The sequence below is a fragment of the Cheilinus undulatus genome, linkage group 15 (genome assembly GCF_018320785.1).
Source record: "Cheilinus undulatus linkage group 15, ASM1832078v1, whole genome shotgun sequence".
NCBI lineage: Eukaryota > Metazoa > Chordata > Actinopteri > Labriformes > Labridae > Cheilinus > Cheilinus undulatus.
In genome coordinates, this window is record NC_054879.1 from 2,254,240 (window position 1) to 2,260,927 (window position 6,688).

Genomic DNA, 6,688 nt, shown 5'->3' on the forward strand with positions numbered 1-6,688 from the left:
CGAGGGCACGAATTCAGCTCCATCCCGCAACCACATGGATGTGAACGCTTGTACAACAGGTCTGTTGCACTGCCTGCCCTGAATTTGCGTCTTTTCATTGACTTTCTACGTAAAATTGTCATGTGACGAAGCAAAATTCGCTTTTGGTCTTAACGTACAGTTAGTCTTTTAACAAACATCCTTTAAGTCCAGTTAAGCAACACCACGCCATAAGATGAGATGGTTTTAGAGTGCTGTGGTGACGGTCACAGCTGTCTGAACAGGGACAGAAGTTGGTACCACAATGGCTCTAGCAGGTAGCTAACAGCTAGCCACATTAGCTTTTTTACTCTAAAGTTCTGTTTGACCACATGAGATTTGGAGTTTCAAGAGTTTCTAATGTCTGTGAACAGAATCTGTCACTGTGTAGGGAGCTATGTTGATCAACTCATTCATACCCTGACTTTACAAGCAACACGGCTAAATGTGTCATTTTATGTCTCCATGGGTGAGGTCTGATCAAATCTGTTCAAACACCTTTCAGTGTCCTCTTGAAGAGAAGCTGTGGTTGTGTTGTGTTGGTGGGTGTCCTGTTACATTGTGGTCTACTTCTAAAAAGCTAAATGACCAAATTTTCAGGATTGTCCATTTCAGCTTCCTCCTTCTTAAGTTCAGGGGACGTGTTGTCTTTGTCCACAGAGGGCTGTGTTCTGTGGTCGTCATTGTCAGGCCCTTCAGGGGAGCAGGGGTCCAAGGTCTTAAAAACCCAGCCTCTTGTGGCGTGTTTGTCTTTGAGGACCAGATTTGTTGCCACAGTGAAAATGTTAACGAGTCGGACGTTGTGATTTGATGAGCAGGGAACCAAGAGGTCTCTTCTGGACCACTCCATTGCTAGTGGTCCAGGTTCCAAAGACCCAGCAGAGTCACTTTAACTGGCTTGACTTTTGAAACTTGATGGTAAATTCAATCCGGACCAATCCAGTTCTAGCAGAAGCTGCTGTTTGATGTCACAGCCTCTCATCCAGACAGATCAAGGCAGTCCTGAAAGTTTCCAGTCTCAGCATGCCTTAAATAGACCTGGATCAACAGGTTTTGATCTCCTCGTGAGGAGATTTCCTGTTGCTGTGAAAGATGCCACACAAGATTCACAGGCTGTAGTGGAAAATGCTTTGCTCTTGTCTCTGAGGCTTTAAAATCGTCTGCGTGGCAGTTAGTAAAACTAGAAAAGCACTTGGAGAGTGCAGACCTCTGCCATTAGCCTTGTCTCCCAATAGTACAGAATCCTTTAAAAAATTCCTGGATCCAGACGGTGATCCAGATCACTCCCAAAATCTTATCAGTTCTTCCTAATGCCATTTCTGACATTTCCTGCAAATTTCATCAAAATCCGTCCATGACTTTATGAGTTATGCTGCTAACAAACTAACTAACAAACACTGCTGATCACATAACCTCCTTGGCGGAGGTAAAAATGAAGCACAGCTGATCGTCCCTCACCTATCTGAATCACTGCTGACATTCCTCTCTGCTCGTTCCAGTTGCACGTTACCAGCAGACTGAGGAAAAGGAATCTTCTGTCAAATAAATCTGCTGCTAAATACCTGCCTGTAGTTACAGCGAGAAGAATGGGGTGGTTAAATAATGCATTGATGCACACAGACACAGCCTGCTAAGTAATGATGTGCAATACTCTTTCCTTCCTCATCCTCCTCTCCTGCTGCTATTTTAACTTTTCCCCATCACCTCACCACAGCTCATCTGTCAGCTCTCAGACACTTAACAGCCCCTAGCAGTAAACTTATAACAATGTCTGCTGTAGAGTGCTTTGTTCACTCCAAAAATTACAGACATAGTCGCTAATAAACATGACGCACACTCACCACGCTATGAAGGAGATGTGTGTTTTATATGTCCCACCCTGTCAGACCAAATGAAACAAACGCACATCGATTTCAGACAAAAAAAAAGTCTGCATTTTATCACAAATGTGTCATCAACAGATTTCTGTAGGTGTTTGGTGAAATCCATGATAGACGATGAGAAATCAGCTTTTACATTTCAGTCTTTTACTCACAATAAAAAAAATTCAAAATAAAAATATAGTTCAGGCTTATCACACTGCTTCTATTTTCTTTGTTTCCATTAGAATAACAACAATCGGTCTAGAAGTAATGAGGATGTGACAGACTATTAACATGTGTGAGTACTTGATATGAAGGGCTCTTAAATGCGAGTTTGTCATGACTAGAAAAGAACCTCTCTAGTCATACATTCTGCTATTAAAGTTTAAACAAAAGTGGAAAATCTTCTCTCGTCTAGTGACAAAGTCTCTCATCATAACCTGATACTCTATAATAACAATTCTCAAATGGGCCCTGGTTCCTGTTAGAAGTGTTTTTTGTTGAAGCCTGTGCAGTTAAACATGTGTGTGCACACCATAACAAACACACAGACGTGTTAAAATCAAATTATTTCACTTTAACAAACAAACCTCTGAGGTGTTTATACATTTCTTTCATTTTCAGTCCATATATAATCGGATTAAAGAGAGGGTGATACAGAATCAGCTGTAAGGTCATTATTAAATGTGCAGTTTTGGAAATCTGAGATTCCAGTCTAATTTCAAGTACATTATATGTGCCTAGCAGACAGAAATTCAACAAAACCAGCAGGTGTGGTAAACACGTCTGAGCAGCTTTTCTCCTGACTTCTCCACAGCTTCTGTAGGACACTATGAGGATCTTGAGTATGTGAAAATGATGAAGAGGAAAGGACAAAACCCAAGATTTAGAAGGATTATCAACCCAAGTGTAGTTGATAATCCTTGAGCTCACACAGTGAAGCTTAAACAGAGAATTAGTGCAGAAGATTCCTTTTAAGATGAAGCTGCAGAGTTTTCTGTGTGCACTTAGTATAGTCTGTGCTGCAAACTGACCAGCAGGCAGAAACCAAGCCAGCACTAAGAGAGCAATAACAGTAGTTTTCCTCATGATAACTGGATGCTGCAGAGGTTTACAGATGGACACATATCTGTCAAAGGCCATGGCTGACAGCAGTAAGAACTCTGATCCACCTAGTGAATAACACAGGAAAAACTGAAAGTGGCACATTGGATGTGATATGACCTGTTCCTCAGATAGAACATCAACCAACAGCTTTGGGTAGATAGAAGAGCTGAAGAGAAGAGAGTTGATTAGCAGTGCTGCAATGAAAATATACATGGGTTCATGCAGGTTTTGGTGAGTCACAATCAGCCATACAATAGTTGCATTAAAGCAGATGATTAAAATATATACAGTGAGAATGATGAGAAAATAAACATAGCTATATTTCTCTAGTCCTACATACCCACCTAGAGTTATATACGACACATTCACACCTTCATCCATTGAGAGAGTCAAAACAAAGCTTCATCTCTGTTATCAAAAGGGTAAATTACAGGCAAAGCCACGGAATTTGATTGAGGAGTTTCACAGAAAGAACATTCATGAAGATAAAACATGTAAAGAGATACAACCTGATAATGAATATCATTAGTTTTCAGGACCAGGACCTGAATGATGCAGACCTGACTCATATTTATCTCTCAGAAAGTTCCCTGTTTGAGTCTGTGGGATGATTTCATCAGGATGTTTGATCCTCCATGGATCTCATTAAACTTTCTGTAAACATGTTGACTACTTCAGAAACTTCTAGAGTCCTTCATGTCTGTCTGATGCTTGAACTTTTAATGGGTCATTGGCCCATCTTAGATTTCTTTTTGTTTTAAAATTAGACGTGTTGATGAAAGTTATTCGACCAGTTCTTGTGTAAAACGGTTTTTACATTTGTAGGAAGACAGAAAGTTGATTGGTCTACTGATATGAGGGAAACTGGGACTTTTTACTATGGAAACACCATAAGTGATCAATGATGATGTCTCTGGATTAACACTCTATGTCAGCACCCACCTTTTCTCACAACTCTTCTCAGACTTAGAGGAAGTTGTCCAAAACCATCTTTTTCTGCTCATAGAGCTGTGTTAGTCATAGACCACTATGCAACCTGTTCACTTATCTCATGACTGGCACCAGCCAGGGCCGGAGTGGGACTCTTTTCAGCCCTGGAGTTTCATGGTTCAGAGCAGCCCACTTTAGTTTCTGGCCTTTTAAATGAAGGTCTACAATTGGGATTAAGTACATTCTTTACAACAACATTCAGCTATGCATATTTTTATTAAAAAGCATTAAAGGTTGTGTTTAGTATCTAGGTACAGATATTCTGGAACCAGTTTAATCATGTGTAATTATTCACACACTGTCAGACAGCAGCGAGCCTGGGCCTTGTGTGAGCAGTAGCTCAGTACTGGGACCTGGTACTGCTACTGACACTAAACCAAGTTTTAACACCTAAGAGGTATTTGTTCAAATCAAAGAAAGCTGGTTTCCACTAATAAAAGAAGAATAAACCTACATTTTATGTCAAATTATTGACTACAGTGCTGTGAAAAAGTATTTGCCCCCTTTCTGATTCCTGATGTTTTTGCATATTCATCACACTTGTATGTTTGGGATCATCAAACCAGTTTTAGTACCTCACAGAGACAACCCAAGTAAAAACAAACTGCAGTTTCTAAATGAATATTTTATTTATTAAAGGGGAAAAAATCCAAACCTACACTACATTGCTAAAAGTATTCACTCACCCATCCAAATAATGTAAATCAGGTGTTCCAGTCACTTCCATGTCCACAGGTGTATAAAATCATCACCTAGGCATGCAGACTGTTTCTACAAACATCTGTGAAAGAATGGCTCGCTCTCAGGAATCAGCGAATTCCAGCGTGGTACTGTGATAGGATGCCACCTGTGCAACAAGTCCAGTGGTGAAATTTCCTGGCTCCTAAATATTCCACAGTCAACTGTCAGTGGTATTATAACAAAGTGGAAGCGAGTGGGAGTAACAGCAACTCAGCCACCAAGTGGTAGGCCACGTAAAATGATGGAGCAGGGTCAGCGGATGCTGAGGCCCATAGTGCGCAGAGGTCGCCAACTTTCTGCAGAGTCAGTGGCTACAGACCTTCAAGCTTCAGTTTGGGGATGGCCCCTTCCTGTTCCTACATGACTGTGCACCAGTGCACAAAGCAAGGTCCATAAAGACATGGATGAGAGAGTTTGGTGTGGATCAACTTGACTGGCCTGCACAGAGTCCTGACCTCAACCCCACAGAACACCTTTTGGATGAATTAGAGCGGAGACTAAGAGCCAGGCCTCCTCATCCAACATCAGTGCGTGACCTCACAAATGCGCTTCTGGAAGAATGGTCAAAAATGACCATAAACACACTCCTAAACCTTGTGGAAAGCCTTCCCAGAAGAGTTGAAGCTGTTATAGCTGCAAAGGGTGGACCCACGTCATATTATAAACAGCAGTTAGGATGTGATTATACACGTGGGTGTATCTTCAAATGTTGGAAATATCTTACTGTTTCACTGATTATAATTATTTTATATCAGGGTTAAGACAGCTCTTACCTCAGTAAATGTCCTTCCCAGCAGGTTAACAAGTGCAGATGCTCTTTGAGGAGCAAGAGGACTTTCTTCTTCCATGGTCTCTGGATTCTCAGCCCCAACCCCAGCCTCAGCTAGCACCACCTCTTCCTGCAGACAAGCCAGAGCAGATGCCACATTATTTTCCTTCTATGTGCAAGTTCCTTAACATTAAATACAACTTGCATGCATATGCTCCCTTATTGTTAAGAGACATCACAGAATTAAAAGCTCTGTATATGTTTGTACTTTACACATTTAAAAAAATACATTTTATCAAAGGTGTGCTAATAATTTCCTCAAGAGCTGCAGCCTCTGCAATCATTTTGCTATGGACATCCTGCTGCTCCTCTCCGGTAAGGAAAGGCAGGGCTGAACCTGGGATCCAGTGTGGGGGCAGTGGGAAGAATGCTCTTAGTCTGCACACTTGTGTGTCTCTTTGAAAGATCTAAATGGTCATTTTGGTTTCCTGCGCAAGTGGTGTGTCACCATCAGCAAAGCCTGCTTCGGTGTCATGAAGCAGCTGAGCATGCAATGGAGCGATCAGTGGCAGTAGGTGTTGAGTCCTCTGACATGATGTCTGCTGCATCCATCAGTGCTTTCAGTGCATTGGCAGTTTCCTCAGCATTGGAGACATCATATTCTCCAAGTATGCAGAAGTTACCTGAACTTATGCATTTTCTCACCTGAGGAGAGCAGCACAAATCGCAGGCTGCTGTAAAAATCTGTCAACCGTCTGGTAAGCGCTGTTCCATCTGGTTGCTACATCAGTTTTCAGCTTGTGTGCTGGCAAGCAGAGGTGGGGGACTCGAGTCACTTGACTCCTGTCAGATTCGAGTTGCAAATTTGAGGACTTGACACTTGCTTGATGAACAATGATAAAAGACTCAACTTGCTTGTGACTTGGTCTTCATGATGTGAGACTTGACTTAGACTTGAGGCAGATGACTTGAAAGGACTTGACTTTTTCTAATTTAAATATTTGCATTGTTTTTAGTTAGATTACGTTAGAAATTATGTTTTATTTGAGAGGCATCTGGCTGCAGCCCTCAGGCAAACCTCTACACTGGGGCGTTCGGTTGGAGACCTCTACGTTGGGGCGAAACCTCTACGCTGGGGCATGACGTATATTGCCCGAGCTGGCGGACCTCTCTGCTGGGGCGTGACGTATATTGCCCGAGC

At 41.9% G+C, this 6,688-nt stretch overlaps 1 pseudogene; it reads right to left on the reverse strand.

Annotated features, from left to right (window-relative positions):
* Positions 1-598: 598 nt before the first annotated feature.
* Positions 599-3,200, reverse strand: LOC121522570 (annotated as a pseudogene).
* Between the last annotated feature and the right edge of the window lie 3,488 nt (positions 3,201-6,688).